The following is a 24370-nucleotide window of genomic DNA, read 5'->3' as shown; positions in this document are numbered from 1 at the left end:
TGGGCCTGTGCTCATATTTCCGGCGCTTTGTCCGCAATGATGATGATAATGTCGCATCGATCATGTCGCCCTTGACCCAGCTTCTACGCGGTGGCGCGGACCTCTCCTCCTGGTCCCCTGCATGCGACGCCGCGTTTGCTACACTGCGTCGTCTTCTTACCTCTCCACCTATTCTTCGCCATTTCGATCCGACAGCTGCAACTGAGGTACATACAGAAGCCAGTGGGGTCGGTCTTGGCACCGTCTTCCCGCAACGCAAGCCCGGCTACTCCGAATACGTGGTCGTCTATGCGAGTCGTACGCTCACAAAAGCAGAGGCAAATTACAGCGTAACTGAAAAAAACACCGCATATCCACGGGGTGAATGATGATGAGTGGGCGAAGCTCCGGAGGGAATCATCGGTAAACTGTGAATCTTCCGTGTAATTCGCCCAGTCTCGCCGCACTAAATCGAACGATTGACTTCCACTAATGACACGCGCCATATGTGACGTCATTCCTATTTTATAACAGCGCCCTTCATTATAATTGCACCATCTCCCGCTTAAGGGGACGCTAGCACAAACGCGTTAGAAACGTTTAGTACTCTCTAGTAAGTACTCACAGCGTCTTACGCAGCCGTTTACACGTGCCGGAACGTGCACCGCGTTTGCCGACGCCATCACATGACTGCTGAGAGAGTATAACCCCCGTATTCATAAACGCTCCTCGACTTGAACTTGACTTGCCACCGCCTTCAACGCTTTCGAACGCGCTGCCCAAGGCGGTGGCAATTCAAGTTCGGCACCCGCTGGATTCGGCACCCAAGGGTGGCCGGTGGCGCACAAGGGCCCTGGAGAATGCTGCCCTACCGGTTAGCTCTGAGGTGCTCGGCACTGTGGTTTTCCGTCCTCCTCGCCCACCGCTCCCCTTCCACTGGGAAGTCGCGTTTGCTCTCCGCCGTGCGTTTCTCCCCGTGAAAGCGCGCGTCCCTCGAACTCACGCGCTTTCACTCGCACATAAAACATACGGTGAATGAGAGTTTTTTACAGCGAAAAGTGTATATGGCTAGGCGAAACGACAGACCGTTCGCCACATGTTCCGAAAAGCGTCTCCATTAGCAGCGCCGTTAGTGACGTCGTTCTCTGCGTCGTGCCTGCTCTGCCCGCAACGCCGCCTCCTCGGCCCGCCGTTCTCGCATGCGTTCGATATCTCAAGTTAGCTCGGCGTCGTGGTTAGCAGCATCCGCCCGCCATTGGCGTTGCGTTTCGCTAGAAACACAAACGCGTAACCAATAATTGAGAAACGCTTCAATACAGCGTCGGGATTAACCCACTGCTAAACACTGGGGCCGCACGCTTCAGCTTCTCTGGTTAACTATCTGTACGGAGTGCTTGGGCGGTGTTTTTTTCCTACATCCGGACGCCACCATCGAAGAGTGAGTCCATAACAGCTTCGCTGTAATATTGCTTTAAATTGAAAGGGAAGTGTATATTTATACCGTATTTTTCCTGACTATAGTTCGCACCCGGTGTATTGCGCGCAGAATACAATTTGGGCTTAGACTACAACATTTTTCTTAGATAGTTCGCACTGCTGTCCACAGCGCCCACTTTCGATAGCAAATAGGTGTTTTAGCTTGTTTGCAACCAGTCAACAGTTGGTAAGCAAAAATGTTAGTGGCAACTAGTAAAACTCTGGGTCTTTTATTAGCTTTATACATGTATAGGAGTCAATACTAAAAGCTGTCAAGATCACACTCGTCAGGATTGCCAGAACAAAAGCTTAAATAAAAAAATAAACTGCTCCTCGTTCTGTTCATCACCTTCGGAATCGTCAGTTCTTGCGCATGGTCGACTACACTGAGCTTGAACAATTTTGTGAACGTGCCATCAGAACGGCTCTCGTATTCTGTGTATTGTAATGAAGCAGAGGCGCCCTTGTGCCTGTGCCGACTGAAGAGGAAGACGAAGGACCGCGCCGTGATCGCGAGCGAACCCCGTGCTACGAACAGCCCTTGAAGTGCCTTCCTGTACCTAGCGTTCCAGCAACGTTATCAACGACATTAAACCTTGCCGCATTTGGTGAAGGTGCTGGCGCACTCGTGACGTGGTGCACTCAAGACAACCGGCCTATCTTCTTCGCCTGCGGCATTGCTGGCCATTTGGCGCGCTTCTGTCGCCGCCGCGCCCCAACGACGCATACCACCTTACCAACCATACCAACGACGCATACGCACTACACTACGCCGCCGCTCTCCATTTTAACCGAGACGTCTTGACAGTGATCGCCGATCAGAAACTCATCATTGCCCTTCCTCTCGTCAGCGTTCTATTTCACCCCTGCGTAGTCGAGCTCCCGCTGCAGAGGGAAACTGACTGGCGCAGTTCCGGAGGCAAGAACTGCAAATAAATCGACGTTCTCAAGACCTCAATCTTCGCCGCAAAATGTTATTACCGTTTTTGTTCACGCCGTCCGACGCGTTTGCTCAGCGCAAGGGCACCGTTCTTCCGTTTGCCGTGTTCACTACAACATCTGGGTCAAATGTGATGCTGGTCACCAATACCCGATCAGCCTACTGCGTGGATAGACCCTAAGATACTCTCAGGCGGTGGACTACGTTGACGATCTCGATGTTCCTATGGACTCCCACCGTTGTAACGTTGACGCCATCGCTTCTGTCTCAGACTCATCGTCTTCAGTGGCTTTTGACAAGGACATCGACCCTTCTCTTTCCTCATCTCATCGCCGCCAACTTCTCGCTCTCCTTCACAAGTTTCTTTCTTCCTTCGACTGCCATCAGACGTTATTGGGCCGTGCCACCGGTGTTTCTCACACCATCGACACCGGTTCCCACTTCCCCCTTGCGACAACGCCCCTATCGTGTCTCTGCCGAAGAGCGCCAAGTCATCCCGCAGCAAGTGGACGACATGCTCCAACGTGAAGTCCTTCTCAAAGTCCTTGGTCTTCATCTGTCGTATTGGTAAGAAAAAAAAAGATGGCTCCATTCGCGTTTGTTCCGACTACAGACGCCTAAACAAGATAACGAGAAAAGACGTTTATCCACTGCCTCGTATCGATGACGCTCTCGACTGCTTGCAAGGTGCAGAATATTTCACTTCCTTGGATCTGCGCTTCCGACACACCTCCCTCGCCTGCATGACATTCTGGCCTGTCTCGCCTCTCCCGGCCTACAGCTCAATCTCAAAAAGTGCCGTTTTGTTGCAAGCATGCTAACCATCTTGGGTCACGTAGTCTCCAAAGACCGCGTCCTCCCGGACCCAGACAAGCTCCGCGCCGTTGCAGACTTCCTAACGCCCACGTCACTCAAACCCCTCAGAAGTTTTATTGGTTTATGTTCTCATTTTCGTCGCTTCGTACGCAACTTCGCATCCATCATGGCGCTTTTGACAAGTTTACTTTCCGGCAGTAACGGCATAGCAGCATGGTTACCTGAATGTGATGCGGAATTTCAGCAGTTGCGCCGCTTCTTGACCTCACCACTGATTGTTCGCCACTACGACCCTACTGCTCCCACGGAAGTTCGCACTGACGCCAGCGGATTTGGCCTTGGTGCGGTCTTCGCAACAGAAAGCTGGCTATGATGAATACGTTGTTCCTTAAGCAAGGCGTACTCTAAAGAAAGCAGAATTAAATTGCTCAGTGACAGAAAAGGAGTGCCTAGCGATCATCTGGGCACGAAGCAAGTTTCACCCATACCTTTAAGGCCGTTCTTTCGCCGTCGTTACTGACCACCATGCCATTTGTTGGCTTTCTTCCTTGAAAGACCCCTCGGGACGCTTAGAACGTTGCGCGCTTCGCTTGCAAGAGTACGACATCCGCGTCATGTACCGCTCCGGTCGCAAGCACTCTGACGCTGATGCGCGCTCCCGCTCCCCGCTGACGCCTGATTTGGCGTCGTTGTCAGATTCCTCGTCCACCCTGTCACCGTTGACCATCCCCGGCATGCTCACAGAGCAGCGCAAGGACCCAACACTTGCAATGTTACTTGACTACCTTGCCGCTTCGTCTGATGTTCCTTCGACACGAGCACTGCGTCGCCAAGCAACCCACTTTTCCGTGCGAGACAACATTCTACATCGCCGCAACTATATGCCCGACGGTCGGAAATGGCTCCTTGCTATAACTCGTCATATGCGCTCTGACATCTGCGCGTCTTTTCATGCTCATGCTGGCGTCCTCAAAGCTTACACAAGGTTGCGTCAGTGCTATTATTGGCGAGGTATGTACAACTTTGTGCAAAAGTACATTCAGTCTTGTACTACTTGCCAACAGGGCAAGACACCTACACAGCGTTTCACAGGACCGTTGCAGCCGCTGCCATGCCCGGCTCGTCCGTTCGATCGCGTCGGCATCGACCTTTACGGCCCGCGTCCATGCAGCGGGTGTGGAAATCGGTGGAATATTGTCGGCGTAGATCATCTTACTAGCTAAGCTGACACTGCAGCTCTGCCGGCAGCGACCGCCCGTGAAGTTGGTTTTTTCACCCTTCGCAATTTTGTTCTTCGCCACGGTGCTCCCCGAGAACTACTGAGTGACAGGGGCCGTGTCTTCTTTTCGGAGGGCATCCAAGCCCTCCTTGCTGAGTGCAGGATAATTCACCGAAAATCGACGGCATACCATCCCCAACCCAACGACCTGACCCAGTGGTTCAATCGCACACTTGGCGAATTGTTGCGGATGTATATTTCATCCGACCACTCCAACTGGGACACCGTACTCCCCTTTGTCACGTTCGCAAACACCGCGACGCAAGCGACTGCTGGCGTTTCTCCCTTTTTTGTGTATAGTCGTGAGCCTTGAAGCCCTTTGGACACCATACTGCCGTACCAACCTGAGGCCGCTGAGTACACTCCGCTTTCCGAAGTCGCCAAGCATGCTGAAGATTGCTGTCAGCTGGCACGTTCCCTCACTAGCCAGACTCAAGAACGTCAAAGGCACGACATGACCATACTCATCAACCACCCCCTAAAGTCCCTAGATATTTTTTTTGCTAAACGAGCAGAAAATCTATGGACTTTACCACCACCCAGGTTTGCTCCCGGTTCACTTGTTTGGATTTGGATACCAGCCCACATTCCTGGCCTCTCTTCCCAACTCCTGGCGCGTTTCACGGTCCGTACCGTATCATCGAATGCCACTTCACCGGTCAACTACATCGCTGAGCCGCTCATAGTGTCACGAGAGCTGCGTCGTCGTGGGCAAGAGACAGAGACGGAACCAAGCCTATCGAAGATTTCTGGCCAAGGGTTGCGTCGCTTGCAGAGCTGGCTTGCTTTTCAGGTCTCTGTGCGGCGTCGACGAACTACATCACTTCCAATGCGAGGATAGCATTGTAGCCTAGTAGAGGTGTGGACGGCGAAGGCAACATGAACACTGACAGTATGCAAGTGCAGCTCTTCCACTGCAACGTATCTGTGAATTCGCCAGCTACTTTCAAAGGATAATTTCCTGGGCCAGTGAGATGACCCTTCAGTTTTTAGAACCGCGACGGTACTCCCGAAAAAGTGCTTAGAACGACGGTAACTTCAACACTTGAGTCGACATTGAACTTGAGTGGGACTCCATTCACGTGGAGCCAAACAAAATTAGCATTTGACTGATGACTGGTCTTGAGAGCATGCATCTCGATGGCATGTGACTGTAGGCTCTATGAACATTCTTTAGCTAAGCAAACGGTTTGCAAAACTTGCCAAGAACTTTCTTGGCACGACAAAATTCCCGTTAATGCTCTTCTCGCCACAGAAGTGACATGATCTGTGCGTGCCGGCGAGTAGCGTGTCTCTTGATCCCGACGCTCGATTACGGGACTGCCTTCTCGCTGGCCGGTGTTTTGTTGCATCAACGGTGACTGTCAAGCTAAAATGACGCCTTCTGGAACGTCAGGCAGCAGACGACGTATTTTTTTGAGCACGCGGCCCCCGGCGTCCGAGAACCACCCTCAGACGGGTTCGAGCTGGTTCGTTCCAAGGCTGGCCGGCGGCGCACAAGGGCCCTGGAGAATGCTGCCCTACCGGTTAGCTCTGAGGTGGTCGGCACTGTGGTTTTCCGTCCTTCGGCACCCGCTGGATTCGGCACCCAAGGCTGGCCGGTGGCGCACAAGGGCCCTGGAGAATGCTGCCCTACCGGTTAGCTCTGAGGTGCTCGGCACTGTGGTCTTCCGTCCTTCGGCACCCGCTGGAGCATTCGTCGTGCGCCACGCCTCGTTCTCGTGGCGGCACTTTCAGCGCGTCCCGGTGTCGCTGTGGTGAGGGTGAACCACAAGCGCAACCTCGTGGCCGCCGACACCACCACCCGGGTGTGCCTGGAGGAGCTGATGACGGTCACCGAGCTCCACGACATCTCGGTTACCGCCCGTCTGTCGGCTGAGCGCGGGATGAGCACCGGCTTCCTGCATGGGGTGGACGGAGAGCCTGCAGAGGTTTACCTCCTGAGTGCCATCGAATCCAGCGTCCCGGTGGTGTCTGCAACCAGGCAGGGCAACAGCATCACTATCCGTGTCGCGGGACCGGTCCCACCTGAACACGTAAGCCTCTTCAAGCTCTGGTTCAGGGTAAGGCCGGCTAGGCCGCGCCCACTGCAGTGCCGGCAGTGCGGTCGTTTCGGTCACGTGGCGAAGGCCTGCAGGTTGCTGACGGGCTGCATCGGCTGCGGCAAGAGCCACGCCACAGGGTCCCGTTGCCAGACGGTCCAATGTGTGAACTGCGGTGGGCAACACACTGCAAACACCCACGCGTGTCCCATGTGGCAGTAGGAACGACGTGTGGCCACCATAATGGCCTCCTCCACCACAGCGCTCTCCAGGCGTGTGGTCAGAACCGCGAAGCATGAGGAGAGCAAGCCCCGGCGCGATCATTCGTGGGTGTGGTGAAGAGTTCCCCCGCTCCCTCGCGGCGCTCAGTACCAACCCCGCCAGCCTCCCACTGTCGGGTGCCAGAGTCTGCTGTGGCCTCCACTACCACGCCGCCCGATGCCCCCATGGCTCAGACTGCAGTGGACCAGCTGGTGCCCAATCTCCTGCTGACCATGCAGGCAGTCGGCTCTTTGCTGCCTGCTAAACATCCTTTGAGAACTATCTGCCTGCAGGCAGTGGCAGCCCAGACCACAGTCAACCACCATGGCTGATCCGCATAGGGCGAGGAATGGTCATCGCCGCCCTAGTGTCCTCCAGTGTAACACCAACTCCCTGCGGCGGTGACATGCGGACCTCTCCCCACATCTCCTGCAGAGCGACTACGATGTGCTCGCTCTGCAGGAGGTGTACGTAGCTGCTGAGGATCTGCGCCTCCCTCGCTAGGCGAACCTCCTGTACCCGGGCGGATTGCCATGCAGTGTCTTGCCTCGACGCCAGCCATAAGCAGGGTGCACCTCGTTGCGCTGTGTACGTGAAGAGGAAACGCCTTCAGGTGGAAGTGAGCATGCTAGACCTTGTCAGCGGCCCCCTCGAGTGCTGTGCTGTACGAGTGCCCCTCGAAGGTACCGACACCACTGTGGCCTGCGTCTACATCAGGCTGGGCCAGCCGTGGGATCCTGCATGCCTGCGGCAGCTGGCCCACCGTCTGGGGAGAGAGTTCCTACTTTGCGGGGACGTGAATTCCCAACACACGGCCTGGGGCAGTAGACGGTGCTGCTCACGAGGGAAGGAGCTGCGGGACGTTCTCCAGCAACTTCGCCTGCAGATCCTGAACACCAGTCTACCTACGGTACGTTCCTCCGACGCTTACGCTCAGGCCGGACAGTCTGCTCGGCCATTGACATCAGCGTGGCCACAGAGGGCTATCGGTACTCCTGGGTACCACTGCCGGGCACCTGGGGGTCTTACCACCTGCCTCCCCTGCTCTCTCCATTACAAGGCAAGACACCTAGTAGTCGGGAGGGCCACATCGTGGACTCGCGGGCCTTCAGACGGCTCTGCCATCAGTACACCTATGGCAGAGACTTCCTGCAGCTCGTGGTCGACAGCACCCGGGCCGCAACTGTCACCACGACAGCACAGGTTGACCAGACAGTTCCGGACCTGAGGCTCTTGGCCCTGCGAGCGGAAAGGCGCCGGGCAGAGCGCCAGGTACTGCGCACTGCCCGGCCATAGCTTTGGACCAAATACCGCCACGTGGATGCTGTCAAATACCGCCACGTATCCACGTGGCGGTATCCACCACGTGGATGCCGGCGCCACAGTGCAACGCACAGAGGCGCCGGCGCCAAAGAAGGGAGGGTGTCTGCTCTTCTATCAGCCGCACCCAGGATGGTCCCCGTGCGTGGGGCCTGCTGAAGTGCCTGCTGATGGTTCCACAAGCCACACGCCAGGTGCTGTCAGTTGCCGTGCACCTTGGAATCACCACTGCTGCCGTGGCCGAGCACTTGGCAGATCGGTTTGCCGCCAGAATACCTGTCCTGCTGGCCACACCACCACCGGCTGCTGCTCTGGAATATCCTGCGTCCTGTCATCGTCCAGGATGGGTGGCTGCACAGATCCAGGAGCTACATAGCGAGTCCATCCAGATTCACGAGCTGGAAGCAGCACTCAGCCGGACCAAGTGCCGCAGCACGCCTGGAGCTGATGGCATCACGTTCAAAATGCTGCGGAATCTGGAGGAGACCGGTCGGCAGCGGCTCCTGGAGTGCTTTAACGACATCTGGCGCACAGGAGACATACCATAGAGCTGGCGAGCAGCAGTGTTAGCACCGATCCTGAAGCCTTGGAAGCCTGCCACAGCACTGTTTTCGTACAGGCCGGTCTCCCTCACCTCTGCGGCCTGCAAGGTGCTGGAGAGAGTGGCCCTGACGCGATTGGAGTGGATTGAAGCGCAGCTGCAATTCTTCCCAGAGCAACAGTCGGGCTTCAGGCGCTACCGCTACACGGCGGACTCAATCGCGGACGTCGTCGCCACTCTTGAGGATGCCGGACGTGGCCATGCATGGACGTGGCCATGCTGCTGTTGCTGGATGTGGAGAGTGCTTTTGATGGCCTCCCACATACAGTCGTCAAGGCTACCATGGACGGCAGCCATAAGCAGGGTGCACCTCGTTGCGCTGTGTACGTGAAGGGGAACGCCTTCAGGCGGAGGTGAGCGTGGCAGACCTGGTCAGCGGCCCCCTCGAGTGCTGTGCTGTTCGAGTGCGCCTCGAGGGTACCGACACCACCGTGGCCTGCGTCTACCGCAGGCCATCGGTGTCGGTCCCTTTGGGCCATTTGCGACAACTGATACAGGAGTGTGCTGACATGCGGGCTGTGGCGGCGAGGCAGTGTGGCCGTGCCGATGAGCTTTGCGACCAGCTCGAGCGGACCCGGGCGACTGGCGCCGGGGTTTCCCATGGTGTTGTTCCGACGACTTCGCAACCTGCCTGGTACGCTGCGGTGGTCCGTGGTGGCATGCCGGTGCGTAAGGTTACCGGTGCCGGGGGCCTGAGCCCTGGAACTGTCGTGCCTACCAGTGGTGCTGCCGACTCTGTTATCAGGCGAGACCATGCGCACATGTTTTTGACCCCTCTCGTACCCACTACCACCGCGGCTGACAATTTATCGGCTGCAATGAAAAACACTGTCGATCTAGTAAAATAGCACATTGGTGACATTAGTGTACGCAAGACTCCGCACGGCCTGACCATTCTTTCGGACGACAAAGGTTCTATGGACAGGCTTAAAGCCGGAATTGAAACTAACGCGGTCACAAATACCACTGTCTATTAGGTTTGCACAGAAACGAAAGCCGCATGTTAAGCTAACTGGTGTAGATTCCGGCCTACCGCAGTCAACCTCATAGCACAGCTGAACGCACGAAACCCCAATTTAACGGTAGACCCTTCCACGTGTTCGGTACGTACATCTTTCAAAGAACGGTCTGGCAACTTCACCCATGTGCTCGAGGTTGACCCGCCGACATTCCGGTGACTCGTGGCCCGCGGTCGCGTTGCCATGGGGTGGACGTCCGCTGCCGTGGTGGAGGATGTCCATGTACCTACGTGCACCTTCTGCGTGACATACGGCCATCCCCGCTGCGCTTGCCCTGCGCGGCAGCAGGCGGACAGGGCCGTCTGCACGCGCTGTGCGGGCGATCACCTCGCTGCTCAATGTACGGTCCGTCTGGGTGATGCGGCTGTGTGTTGCAATGCATGCCGCAAGGCGGGCAGTCATGGCGCGCACCCCACTGGCTATAAATTATGCCCTATCCTGGTCGGCAGAGTTGCTCGCCTGCGAGCGCGAACCGACTATGGATAGCACTACCTTCTTTGCAACAGGGGTGTTGCGCGGCGGTCTCGGTGCGTGGGCGAGGGGCGCCGTTCGCGTTCGCGCGGGCCGGTGCGCTCCTTCGCCGGGGTCGGGCGCGCACTCGGGACCGCCGCGCATGTTCCTTAACTTTCGAAAGCCACGTTTACTTGTTTGATTATTCACTATATTCTTGTTTCACACGATCTGGCTACTTCTGGGTATATTATTTTGGTGCCCCCTCCTCCTCGAGGTGTGGGTATGTGCTGTAGTAAGAGCGCCCTAGTCACGTGAGTGGGTCCCTGTTTCATGCGTTCTTTTCTGGTCTCACCGGAGAGCATTGCACCATGGCTAGTGTTACGGGGTTGAAATTCTTACAGACCAATATGGACCATACTCGCGATGCGACGAAGCTCCTTGTGGAGCCTATGACACGCGGAGGCTTTGCCTTCGCCTTTGTGTGCGCTGACAGGATCCCGAACGTGCCTCTCTCGGTTACCATCTTTCATGCACCGCACCGCCCACGGGTGATGTTACTGGCTCGCATTCCCGGCTTCGATCTTTTTCCTTTATGCCTCTCGCAGCTGGTGATTGCCGTCAGTTGCGAGGGTGCGGGGCAGTCCTTTATACTTGTCACGACATATGCCCCGCCTCATCGACCACTGGACCCGATTCTTGACGAACTGGCCCAGTGGTTCTCTTGTTTCCCGTCGCACGACTTCATTCTTGCCGGCGATTTTAACGCGAAGCACCCGCTTTGGGGTCCTGTTTCCAGTGATGTACGTGGGGTTCAGCTGGTGCAGTTTGCCTGTGCCAATGAACTGCACGTGCTCAATAGTCCGGACTCTCCTCCGACTTTTGGTACACCTTATGCGAGCTCCTGGATTGACGCGTCGTTGGCGTCTATTCCGTTGACGTGTGCCGGGTTTGTCTGGTCGGTGTCGGATTCCGACACGCTATCCGACCACAGGTACATAGAAATTTCATTCTCGAGCATGACTGGCGTGACGACGAAACGATTGACTAACTTCGCGCGTGCCCAGATCCTGGACTCGTTAAACCCCTCCATGTGGTTTGACTGCGTCATTGGGTGTCGGTTCTCCTCGAGCATGACCCTTGATCTCGTATTGGAGCAATTTTATCGTATTTACGATGCTCTTCAAAACGCAACCTACGAGTGGTCAAGCCTCCCGCTACTCCAGGCAACGCCTGGTGGACGCCACAACTGGCTGCTGAGCGGTCAAGGGTGCGCGCTATGCGCCGACGGCTCCAACGGACGCGCGATCGTGACCTGCGCGAAGTGTTCAGGCTCGCGCCTTTTGCTCGCGCAATATGCTCGCGCCTTTGCGTGTTACGAACGTAATATCCGACACGCCAAAGACACGTTTGACAGGTCCCTTTGCCAGGAGCTTACGTCTCGCAATCTTTTCGGTGAGCCTTTTAAGCTGGCGTTTGCCAAGCTGTCGCCACCGACGCATCTGCCCCCACTAATTCAGTCGGATGGAAATCTGACCTCTTCTGTTCTCAGCTCTGCCGCGTTGCTCTTACGAGTGCATGTCGGCTTCGATGATCCTGCTCCGGACAGCGACTTTCAACGTCGAGTGAGATGTGTCGTCGACGCTCCGTACCCTTGCACCACTGACGACTTTTCCTTCACGCTCACGGAGGTGGAGCACGCTGTTTTTTTGGGCAACACTCGCGTGGCGCCGGGGCTGGACGGGCTTACTGCCATGTTCATTAGAAACCTGTTCCGCCTTCAACCCCAATTCTTGCTCCGTATTTTTAATGAAGCGCTCACTTTGGGACATTTCCCTTCATGTTGGAAGGCTGGCAGAATCATCTTCATTCCCAAACCTGGCCGTCCCCCTTACCAACCTTCTGCCTACCGCCCCATTGTGATGAATTACCTATTTGGAAAAATCCTTGAACGTCTACTCAATTCCCGGCTCTATTACTTTCTCTGCTCCAGAAATCTCATTCGACCCCGCCAATTTGGATTCACTCATACGCGGAGCACCCCTCTAGCCTTTTATGCCTTGCGGCAACGCCTGTTTTCGCTGAAAATTTCACCAGCGCTTTCGACAGCGTCTGGCATGACGCTGTCTTGTTCTTTTTACGCAAGCACCACTACCCGGCCAGCCTTTACTATCTGCTTCGGTCTTTCCTGTCGGGCCGGAGTGTGGTATACCGGTCCAGAGCAGGCGAGGTGTCGGCATGCCCTTCAATACGCAGCCCGCAGGGTTGGCCTATTAGCCCTGTACTGTGGAACATCATCATCCACTCCCTCCTGGACCTTGACTTCCCCGCCAGCGTTCATGTTCAGGCGTACGCAGACGACACAATTATCTTAATGTCTGGCACTTCCCCCGGAAGCAAAAGTCGGCTACAAGCCTTCCTGACTCGGCTTGACCCAGCATGAGACGGCTAGTGCTAAGTTAAGCTCCAAATTAGACATCTTCTGTATAGCTTATATGACTAGTCTTGAAGACTTCTGCTGTAAGACCAGGTGGAGACGTACAGGCTCTGGTACACATTTTTAAAGTCAATCTCCAAGTCTTGCAAGCAAAAATTGCGCACATTTTTACTACCCATTTTTACTACCAGCTTGCAACGATTCCTTCCACAGCACCATCAGTGGAATGATTACATCGTAATGCATCGTCATATAACAGCTCTCTGCACAAAACAGTGTATTACCAGCGTACTGCAAGGTTTATGCTCAAGTCGATTTCGCATAGGCCGCTAGTTAGACGGTTACAGCGCGCGTACCAAGTATCAGCCAATGAAGAAGGTACCTTCCTCCATGGCCAATTCAAACCTACCGCGTCAGCTCAAACTGAAAGCCGGGCCATAGTTTCGTGTGCCCGTGATGGCAATACAACAAAACCTTTCAATAAGATGTGTACCGTTATTACGCAATTCGTAAAAGCTTTAATAAAACATTTTGAACGAAGTTTCACAGGCTAGTATAACATGGTGTGGCGCCACAGTTGGTGTGCTACTATGGCTTGGCTGCTTCCAACGCTAGCTCCCGCGCCTGCCATGCTGCCGTGCATTGTCTCCGTTCGCGCTTGCCGTGTCACGCATGGCCGCGCGCCCGCACTTTGCAAAGGATTCAACAGGTCGGTTTCGTGTGCACATCGCATTCTCTGTGTGTTCCTGTGTTGATGGCTCAGCTTCGTTTTGGTAAGTGGTTAAAGTTTTTCTCTCTTTTGAAAGCTCTGTCACACGATTGTAGCACCATGACCCTCATGGTTGATTGTTTCTCATGCAACGGCTGTTGTTTCGAATTTCCTCGCGGCACGTCCGATGTCACGGACACTATATAGAAGCTCGTCAGGTTGGGATTACATTTTGGTTGGTGTGGGATCATTCACGGCCGTTAGCATCGACTGACCGTGCTAAAATTGTTACATCGGGAACCACTTCTCGCGGAGTCGCCGCCTAGTTTCCTCGTGGTCGAAAGTTGCGAATTTTTTAAGCTGGTGCTGCATTTATATAAACGCGAGCTATGCCGCTTATTGATTTATATTACTTCGTTGATGGTCTTAGAACTGCATCACTATGCAAATAATATATCTGCGTCCCCGACTGATTGCGTCGAGATGAAAGCACGTGCGTTTTATATACGTCCGCTGCATTCAGTTTGTGAAGAACAAATGCAAAGCAACAACAGCTTGATTTGGGCGAGTTGGTAAATACTGAATAACGCAGGTACAGCGCAACAACTTTTGTAAGGAAACGGAGACAGGAAACAACGCTATACCTGCGTTATGTAGTACGCTGTACCAGCGTTTTCCTGTCTAATTGTTTCCTTCCAAAAATTGTTGCACTGTACCTACGTTATCCAAAAGCAAAGCGGCGCACAAAAAGAAAATGAGACTTTGTGCGAACTCTCTTGTTGCCCATTGTATAAGATACGCTTTGATTCATTTTTTGTAGTACCCAAGGACTTGAACAGCAAAGTATGACAGCCTGCCCAATGCAAGCACTTTTATGGATGAATGCTACCCGTAGTGCAGTGAGGCCATGATTTCAGCAAAGAATACCAACCACAGTGACATAATCTTGAGCCAGGTTTGCACCTCACATAGGGAATGATGGCACTAGTTCCCAAAAGCTTGGATGGGACTTGAAGTACTTACAACGAGCACAGCAGGATCGAACATGTGCAGCTATATAGGAGTATACTCATGGATGTAGAAGTTGCGGCCTGCAACTTGTTATTAGCTACCGTCCAAGCTGTCAAAGTGTGCATGGCTCTTGTCTATCTTTTTTAGGTGCTTTCAGACATTCATGTACTAATCACAGACATGGGAAGACTATAAGACGTCAAGATGAAAGGCTCCTAGCAGCTCTCGGTGTTCCCAACGAAACTGGCAGAATGGCAGTGGCTGATTACAAGCTGCCTTTGGTGAACAAAGAAACCGTGACCACATTATAATCCGAGCAGAGCTCCAAGCCTGCATTCTGATGACACCTTGTAAGTAACAGCTTTATGAATTGACTACATGAGCACATTTTTATAATAACTCGTGCCAGGTGTAACTAATGCCTTTTATATGCATGTTAAATTGACTTCATTGTTTTATTGAAATTGTGTGGGTTCATGTTTTTGAGTTGTATATGCAGTAGTTTCAGTTAATAGTTTTTTTTATACTATGGCTGTTTACATCTTGGCAGTTTTTGTGTGTAAATATTGCTGCAGTAATTTCTCTGGAATGCATAATCATCTAGTGTCATTTGCTGTTCTGCCTTACTTTTTCTGGGGATTTCATACCCGCCTTCATGCAGCCACTGTAATATCCACAGTGTGTATATTTGGTGTTTTCGGCTTTGAATCCCTTTTGTTCTCTTCCAAACTTTTTTTCAGACACAACGGCTCTCTGTTATGGGGGAAGCTGGTACTTAAGAAGCTTTACTGCGGGCATCCTACCCACGATTTTCAGACAGTTTGGGTGGAAACTTAAGCTAGACTCTAGGCTAGCGGCGGAAAAAGAGCTTCAGTGATGTGCATGTCTACAGTGTCATGGAAGGTAAGTTTAGAGGGCTGCTGTTTGACTGGGCATAAGTGCAGTGACTCTTACTCACAAAATACATGCTGTTTTGAATGAAAAAATAAATAAAAACATGAGCACATTTGAAAAAAATATCATCCATCCAGTGTAGCTAAGTCGGGTGGACACCTTTTTCTTTTATAAGCCTTCCTCCCCCTTGCAGTTCCATAGAACTGATGTTCCACAAATTTTATTTATGAGTTGCAGATCTGTTCGTATGTAGCAATGGTTCGGATATCAGCCACAACTGCTGATACCGTGTACACGTGCTACTTTCACTGTCTGACTAGATGCTTTGGTATTCCAGAAGCTATTCATAGCAATACCACATGGGAAAATGTGATGACCGATGCCATTCGCCAAGCAGCAACTGCCTGGTTAAAGAATTGCAGTTTGCGAGCGGATAAAAAGCCAGCACGTGACATTAAGCTTAGTGTTCAGGTAGTTTTTATCTAGAAATTTAAGATATACTTACGTTTTTAACTGAGTCAGCATCATGTAGCATGTTTACATCTTATTAAAATCGACTGTTGGTTCTATATCAGAAGTGCATGGTATGGGATTAACATTTTGTCTTGGCGTTCTAAACTCTACTTATATCAGTCTGTTCTCAATCACCAGATAACTTCCAACGACCATCTATGCATTATGTTGTGACATCATGCTTTACTGTGGCCATAGGGAAACTTGTATACATTCTGAAGAATTTTACTTTAGACAATAAATTCTGGGAACCCCAAGTAGAGTTGGCGTTCAGGGCCACTTGCTTACATGATGCAGTGTAAAAGAAAGATATAAATATTTACTTCCAGGCAGCAAAAGGACATGAGAGATGCTTTAGGTGAACGTGAAAAGGCATTTTAAATTATAGAATGAATTATACCTGTCTTCTGGCACTATGCTTATGCCTGCAGATTTTAAGTAGTTTTTTATGTGTTGTATTTGCTTCTTTTATGCCATTGTTCAGTCTTGTGAGGACAGCCACTGAAAGGCCACGCTTAAAACAAGTGTAACTATGCATCATGAGTGCATCAGTCCTATAATTTTTAAAAGTGGTGTGCGCATTACATGCCCTTAACAGTAGTCACCGAGAGAAAACAAAGTGTATTCGCAAATTTTCTAATATGTATAGATTATTTCTTAGTCATGTTTATGCTAAGCATTTGGCTTTTACTGGCCTTACTATAAATGAGTCTAGTCTTTTCTTCCCTTTTTTTTGACTGGCGCAGATGCTTTAAAGGATACTGGACCTGCCGCCAGCTGCCATGCCTTTCTTCCTCCTTAGTTCTGTTAAGATGTGGGTTCAGTTTTTCTAGACATGCAATCCCTAATATATGCAGTCTAGTCAATCAGTGCACGGCATTACATGCCATTCATTTCCTATGTATAAATTTAGTCAGAATCAAAGCAGGACAAGCACATGTACATAATTTGCAAGAATAAAAATTTGCTGCCACTTAAACATTGTTATGAAATGCTGGCTATAGAAGAGGCATGTTACAAGATGTCTTTTCAATGTGCCTCATTCAACACCCTTGTGTGCTGCATGAATTTTGCTTGTGTTAGCAGTATACCTAAATTAATTGTGCGCTAATGCAGATCACTGGTACTGCTATTGTTTTCCTGGAACCAGTGGTGCGATTCAGGATTTCTAGGAAATGTACATATATTGAGTGCGACTGGCTTTAACTTCAAAATTAAAACACGCAAAGCTACTAAGCTGAAAAAAGTTCAGTATTATGTGCTAAATGCATATTTTTCCAAAGGCATAAATATTAAAGGCTGCATAGATTCCATAGTTTGGTAATGAAATCTGTCAAGGTATAATAGTGAGAGCCCATCTGTGACATGCAAACATGTATACATACATATGCCAACAATGTCATTTATGCATTGAAATAACATTCTTCCGAAATGAATAGACTCGCAAGAAAATTAATACACTTTGCAAGTGAACAGCACTAGAAATTTCATGTCGCACACGGCCTCTCAACATTATACCTTCACAGATTTTATTACAAACTGCGAAATCTATGTTGCTCCTTTTAATATTTATGCCTTTGCAAAAGCATGAATTTAGACCATTATTCTGAACTTTTTCAGCTTAGTAGCTTTGGTGTGTTTTAGTTTTGAAGTTAAAGCCAGTCACATTCAATATATCTACATTTCCTAGAAATCCTGAATCACAAGACTGGTTAGAAGAAAAGCATATCAGGACCAGCGATCTGCATTAGTGCATGGTTAACATATGCATTAGTTAACCTTTTTTTTTGCAAGGTGGATTGCATAATTTCTCTGGCAAGCAAAATAATCCTTTATACAAAAGTTCTACAGATAGTCTAACGAACAGCTTGACAAGACTTCCCCAAGACGAATACGGAGGGAGCATTAGCTTGGCCTTCAGGAGTGCTTGTGGAGTTCTAAGGCTATTACTCGGCTTGTAGAAGCCGGATAGTAGACAACCTCTTGGCTTGAACAAGCCCAAATGTAACGTCTTCTAGATGGGTTTGTGCTACCTGGTTCGTTAGAACGCGGCGGCATGGTCCGAACACAAAAGGTCTTAAAAAAGGGAAATTGTACACCCACCGCGAGAATCTTGGTATCAGAGTAATTCACAGTGCTTTACAGGTCGATTGGCACACTTTTTGTGAGGATTGCAGGTGATTTCGCGGACAAAACATTTGAGAAAGCGGGAACCGATGCTTCCATGTCTGTACTGCTTGGCTTCTTTTTCTTCTTCTCCGGCCATTAATGGTGGCACCATCAACTTTGGTGCCATTGAAATTTCCGGACGGTCACATTTTCTACCCATGAGCCTTCTAAGGATTTCGCCTTAATAGTTTGAAGTTCAGGGCGTATGCCTAAACTTATTTAAGTGTTCGGGCAAGTATATGGCGTTTAATGACAATATTGAAGCTGTACACGGATACTTGGTTCCGCGCAGCTGACGGAGACATGGAACGCACAGACGTTGATGTCGCCAATCCTCAAGCAGTGGAAGTTTCCCTGCCAGCATCAGCGGCGACGGAAGGCAAGAGGTACCGCCAGTTATCTTAGTGCCGCTGCCTTTTACATATATTCATGCATCTACGGATGCAAGTGGACAAAGTTCGGCTCCCAGTCCTGTGGCACCTCCAACAGCATTATCAGGACATCTTCGGGTGCAAGAGCCACAGGGTACGGCTCACAGTTCGGCGACATCGCATCCAACAAGCCCACATTATCCAAGAAGCGGGGCTCCCAGAACACCCAGCACAAGCGCCAATACAACCCAGCCCACAAGTGTATCAGTACAAGCGAAAGGTAAGTGTCTCGGGTGCGAATACGTGCGTTTACTTTTTGTCTGGCCTGAGCAAACTACAGCTGACCAAAGAGGCACTGACTGCTCCTCTTGAGGTGAAAAAAGTGAACATTTGTTCCGGTGGAGCAGCCCATTGTCGAGCGATTCCGGAAGTGTACCGGGTTGCCGGTCAAAGACAAAAAGCGGGCAAGCTTGTACTCAGTCGTACAAAGCTTAGTTAGGCACAGCGAAAGTGTCAATCCTGAAGTCTTACTGGCTGATACTGCTAGGTACTACCTTGATTGCTGCTAGGTCTTAACTTGGCTTAACTTAACTACGCATGTAGGGAAGGTATTCTCGAGCGATCATTTTCGGAGGTACCTTCCATTTCACGACCTTTAGCGTGACTAGCTCTGAGCGCGTCGGCGCCTAGGAGTGGCAGCGTTCCTGGCATGCCACAAACGCAGGCAGGAAGGCAGGAGCAGTGTCTGTGTCGGGCGAAGCGAGCGCGCACGTGCGCCGGCGGTTACTAGGCAACGCGAGCTGACGTCATCGCTACTGTTTCGGCGCATGCGCGGCTAGGCAAAGCGGGCGGCGCCGGCAGCAGCTCTGCGCGTCCTCGTTGGTGCTGCTACAATTTATTTCTCTCTTTCTCTCACTCATTTTATTTAATTCGGACCACAGTGTAAAAAAGTAAGGTGATCCGACGGCGGCGCGAGGCGCGGCCACTTAGTGTGACTCTACGCACGCCGCTGCCGCAAAGGGCAGCACCTGTACTGAAGGCCACTTTTTCGCTCGCTTTGCTGGCGCTTTTATGGGCACGCGCGACAGAAGTGCTTTATTTCGATGAATATATGTCGTTCGCCTGCTTAAAACGACTCTACTTGGTTGGAGGAACGTCCCTTTATATTTCTGCCGACATTCCCATTGACTCCGACGCGGCGAGCAGCGGTAAGCGCAGCGCACCGTCTGCTCGAGCAGACGACGCGTCTCTCTCGTGTTCGAAATGACGGTATTTTGACTGTAAGTGGCATGAAACCTTCTACCTGCTCAGGATTTGGCGTCTAAATAACGAAAAATTGCATATCTTTGGGTATGGGTGTTTAAATGCTGACGGAGGTCGTAAATTATCCCCTGTTGTGCCGCTTCTCCAAGGCCTCCTGAACACGTGCTGCCCCTAGCGGCGGCGCTCACTTCCGGTCACATGAAGTGGCCGCTCTCTCGCCCCAGCGCGGGCGCGCCATCGGAACACCTATCTTCTTACACCGTGGTTCGGACTGCGTCCGGGCGCCTTTAGCAGTGTTTGCGTTTGCTGGCTCTTGGTCCCTATGCTAGTACACTTATGGCAGTCTTCTTGAATATTTTTACGATGTCTTCGTTTGTCAAATTTTTTTGGAAAGCTTATTTCCTAGACAACAACATAGAATGTATTTCTCAAAGGCAACCTTAGAGTGCCGGCCAATGGAGCACAGTCCAGAGCGGTGTGCGTTTTCATGCGCAGTTCTAAACTCTGCAGCGGTAGCTTACGTGGATATAAAAGCAGGATAGAACATTGTAGTTAAGCGACCATACTTACATACCGTGTTGCAACAAGCACATAACGCTAGCTATATATCACTTCTACACGTTTACCTTGACTTTAACCCTCCAAAACTTGTTTGCCCACGACGAGCTGTTCATTGTAAAAAATCTAATTTGCGCATTTATTCACAAGCGTTCGGCAGTAGCACGAAGAGTGAAGAACACTGCAGTATATATTCTGCCAGTGTCGTTCCCTTTTCGAACTGCTTCTCATATTAAGCCTGTTCTTAACCGCTATATTTTATTTGGCGGTAATTTTATTAAAGCTAATTGAGTCTTTAAGCTGTTTGCCGCCCACAAAAAAGCATGGACCAATATTGATTCTCTTTTCAGTGCTACACTCTCTACTCAGTACAACAATTTACCGGTGCATGTTGCTTGGGAAACCGTTGTGACCGACCTGCTCGGTGAAACAGACACAGCTGCTCACCGTGAATTTCTGGGCGAAATATGCCTTGTAGACCGTATGGATGCACTCAGAAAGAAGCCGAAGCTTCATTCTTTAATGGTATTCGACACATTGGAAATATCATCATTCACCGAAGGAGGTCAGAAAACTTGGCGTACCTTAAGCTTCACCTTTAAGAGTGGAACGCGATGGTCTTGCGCCAGCTGATTCAAATTTTAGCTTGCGAATTACCTCATATCATCCCCCCACCAAACTTTCTGCCATCCTCGACTGTGCTTCTCTTCCTTGGGCATCCATTCTGTAACTCTAATAGTCCGCCGGTTATCTGCCCTACGCATGACATGGCCTGCCAGCTCCATTTCTTTTTACAGCGCAGCTGTACATGGCTAGGATCCCGGGGTGTCTTAGTCGCATTACGTCACAGAAAACAGTGGTGAGCTCATCCCAGCGGAAGTGCAGGGCAGAGAAATAGCTCATGCCGCCATAAGGCACAGACTACAAGCAGTGGCTCATCGCAAGTAACAAGGGTTCGTGTTTCGGAATTATGTTTTCTCCTATATTCAAATTATAGTCCGACGCTATCATGTCTGCATTATGGGTGTAAGTCGTACTTTAATAATTTTCTGACGCATTTACTTTAATAAAGTCATTAGTTCAGTAACGCCTGCGAGCCACGCGGAGGGGCTGCGTGGTTTCTGGTTCGGATGATTTTTTCTGACGGACAGCACCGCCGATGGCGGACTCTCACACCATATTTTTTGCGACACGGGGCCCTTAACGCTGTCGCGTTAAAAATCAAGTCAGTTCATATTAGCTTGTATATAGTGTCTTCTTTGTGAGGCGGGTATACGAGGGCGTCTTTTATGACTGACGCTGCGAATAGCTCTCAGTTGGTATATATAGTTAACAGCATTGTCGTTCGACACATCGTCACGCAAACGGTAGTTTGATTTTCTTTTTCCAGGCAGCCTAAGCTGCACTCAAGTGCATATAGTATACGCGTATTATAGGTATTCCAATTGGCGCTGTAAAGCACTGCTTCATGGTTTCTATTCGAAGTTGTAGCGACGGATGGGTTTCGCGAACGAGGCATGCCTCGCCATAACGCTATAACGATAGTCGTTTGCTTCTATTGCGGGAGGTGTCTGCCATATTGTCGATAAAGACCGCTTCAGGCCACTATGAAAGATTTCATCGCTTATAACGGCTCGGCTCTTGATCTTAACTACGAAACTTTTTCCTTCAACGTGATAACTATACATACGCGAGGCGCAGTCGCGTTAAAAGCCATTTAAAATGCTTTATCTGGGCGGCTATTTCGGAGAACGGTGAAAGTAGTAGGCAAATGCATTTCGTAATAAATGGGCGCCTAACTGTTCCTTTTACGCATTACTATACGAGTGCAGTGCCCAGATTTGAGCAGAACAACTCACCAGAGCAATAAGAGCTTGACGAAAGCTTTGCAGTAGTATCGTATTCTAAGATACTGAGGCGGAATTCACTAAGCGAACTTACGAAACAAATTTTGGCTTAGGAAAAAATCGCACGAAAAAAGCGTCTTCACAAAGCTAAAACTGTTCGTAAGATCAGCAAGCTAACGATGCCCGCCGCTGCGAAGACGAGCGCTGCAGTCGAGAAAATCCCAAGCCCTTCGTGTGTCGAGAAAATGTGGGGTATGCGAAGCTTGTCGTGTGTGTATCTGAACTTCGTCACGGTAGCGTAATGTTCACAACGTGTCACGGTAATAAAACATAAACGTTTATTAAATGTATACAGCGAGTGAAGGAAATGCACAGTGGAACAGAAGGAAATGTTGCACGAAAGGGAAACAAAAGTGGAAGGAAAGGACACGAAAAGTATTAGGAAAGAGAAAAGAAAGTAGAAGGTCAAGTACACATGACAAGCTTCGCTTACCTCCCTTTTCTCGACAGGGGAAGGGCTAGTGACTTTCTTTCTTTCTCTCTCTCTTTCTATATTATCTATTTCTTGCTCTCTCTCTCTCTCACCTACTCTTCCTTTCTTTCGTTCTTTAACTCCTTCTCTTTCTTTCTTTGTTGTCCCTGGTATGTGCCATTGAGCTTGGACCCTTTCTGCACTATCATCAGTATCGGCCCACTTTTCAGCTTGAAATGTGGGCCGATCCCCCACCACCACCACCACCACTACCGCCGAAACATGTGAGACTTTAAAGCTTCGTTTAAAAATGCATCTATCTATGGGTAGTACAGGTGCGAACTTCTGTACTTCCGCCAATAATAAGCGTAAGTCGATTCACAAAACGGAAACAGCCGTCGTAGATGACGACTTAAGAAGAAATTTCTATGATAGGGGTGTAGCAGTCTTACGAACATATCTTGTCTCTATGTGCGCTGCTCGAACTGATGCAGGTAAGCGTTGGAAACGCGCTGTTTCGGAAGATTGGCCAGAGGCCACAACTGAGAGCCGATGATGGCGCATGCTTATATATTTGCGGGCGCACAATGATGTGCCATCTCAAAGTGCATTAAGCTGTTTCAGTGCATAATGGTATTGAGCGCGCACTGCTGTGGAAGGCAGTAAGATTAATGGTGTCCGGCGAACTTCTGCCTAATGTCCTGCTAGACTCTATTTTCGTATGCGCGCAGTAGCCTGAATTTTCATACTCGTCATGGCACTGTATTGGGTGTTACCAAACATAAGTGCAGTGACCGTCAAGTTTGTCATTGATGGTGTTGAAGCCCAATTAATATCGTAGTTTTTTCTAGTTTGAACTTTTTGTTGCTCATAGGGCTGCGGATGATTATTTTTTCCAACGCTTTGAGGCTATAGTTGTCCATGCGAGATGGAACAATGAAAAAAACGCCTAAGCATTTCTAGTTATGAAAACTTGTTGCTGCTGCTCAATTCGCTGTCGTCTTCTGTGCTGTTAGCCTCAGTCTTTCTATTATAGAGCTCATAGTTTTAATTCAGCACAAAGTTGAAGCGACGTAGTGTCTGTGCCCACCGGTGTTGCTCATTATGTGGCCTACGGTGTGAACCAACGTATGCGCACGACAGATGGCAATCCTGTCTATGATATGACGCTGGACGTCAATACCATGAAATAAAAAAAATAAATGGCGTATAAAATGACGTCCGTACCACCATTGTGATGGTTGTGAATAAAATGCATCTCACCAACGTAGCGAATAACTGTCGCATGCGTCCAAACACACACACACACACACACATTTATGTTTTAACCACAAATAGGCGCATAACTGGAGATACGTCTTTTTTGGTAAAAACGAGTGCCGCATAACGCTCCTGAAAACACCACTATGTTTTGTTTTGAATTTTTTATTGCTAGCAGGACTAGAGTTGAACTGTTTATTGCCATGACTCGTCACTTTTCAAACTTATTTTTCTAATGTCCCCTTGCTTGGGCCAATGAATTTGCCTGCAGTATGACTAAATAAATAATAAATAATAAAAATAAATAAATAATAAATAAATAAATAAATAAATAAATAAATAGGTACACAAAGCCAGTACAGGGCACAGCCAACGGTAAAAGCAGACGGCATAAAAAAATGTGACAGCAGACGACAGCCATTGTCTTCTGTGATTGGCCGGAGATTCTTATTATACCCAAGACTAACATCAGTCCTGGGCGAAATGACGTCACTCACGTCTTTCAGTCGCTGCGTGCGATGTTGTCTATAGTTCTTCTCTCACTTTCACCTAAGAAAACATTCATAGGTAAATACCTATATATAAAAGTCCGCCATCTACTCTTTACTCCGCCGTCTCCTCTCCCAAAGCGCTTGTTCTTTCTTTTTTTTGCTTGCGCAAGGAATCAGTCGACGTTGAAGCTT

General features: G+C 50.1%; 1 long non-coding RNA gene across 1 annotated transcript; it reads left to right on the top strand.

The window, feature by feature from the left end:
- The first annotated feature begins 14346 nt into the window (after positions 1–14346).
- On the top strand, positions 14347–15302 carry LOC125947066 (uncharacterized). The gene is made up of 2 exons (XR_007468108.1): positions 14347–14690; positions 15081–15302. It is a non-coding gene; the product is annotated as an uncharacterized LOC125947066 (long non-coding RNA).
- Positions 15303–24370: the final 9068 nt, after the last annotated feature.

Source organism: Dermacentor silvarum, chromosome 7, assembly GCF_013339745.2.
Source record: "Dermacentor silvarum isolate Dsil-2018 chromosome 7, BIME_Dsil_1.4, whole genome shotgun sequence".
Taxonomy (NCBI): Eukaryota; Metazoa; Arthropoda; class Arachnida; order Ixodida; family Ixodidae; genus Dermacentor; species Dermacentor silvarum.
This window is presented reverse-complemented; position numbering and strand designations above follow the sequence as displayed.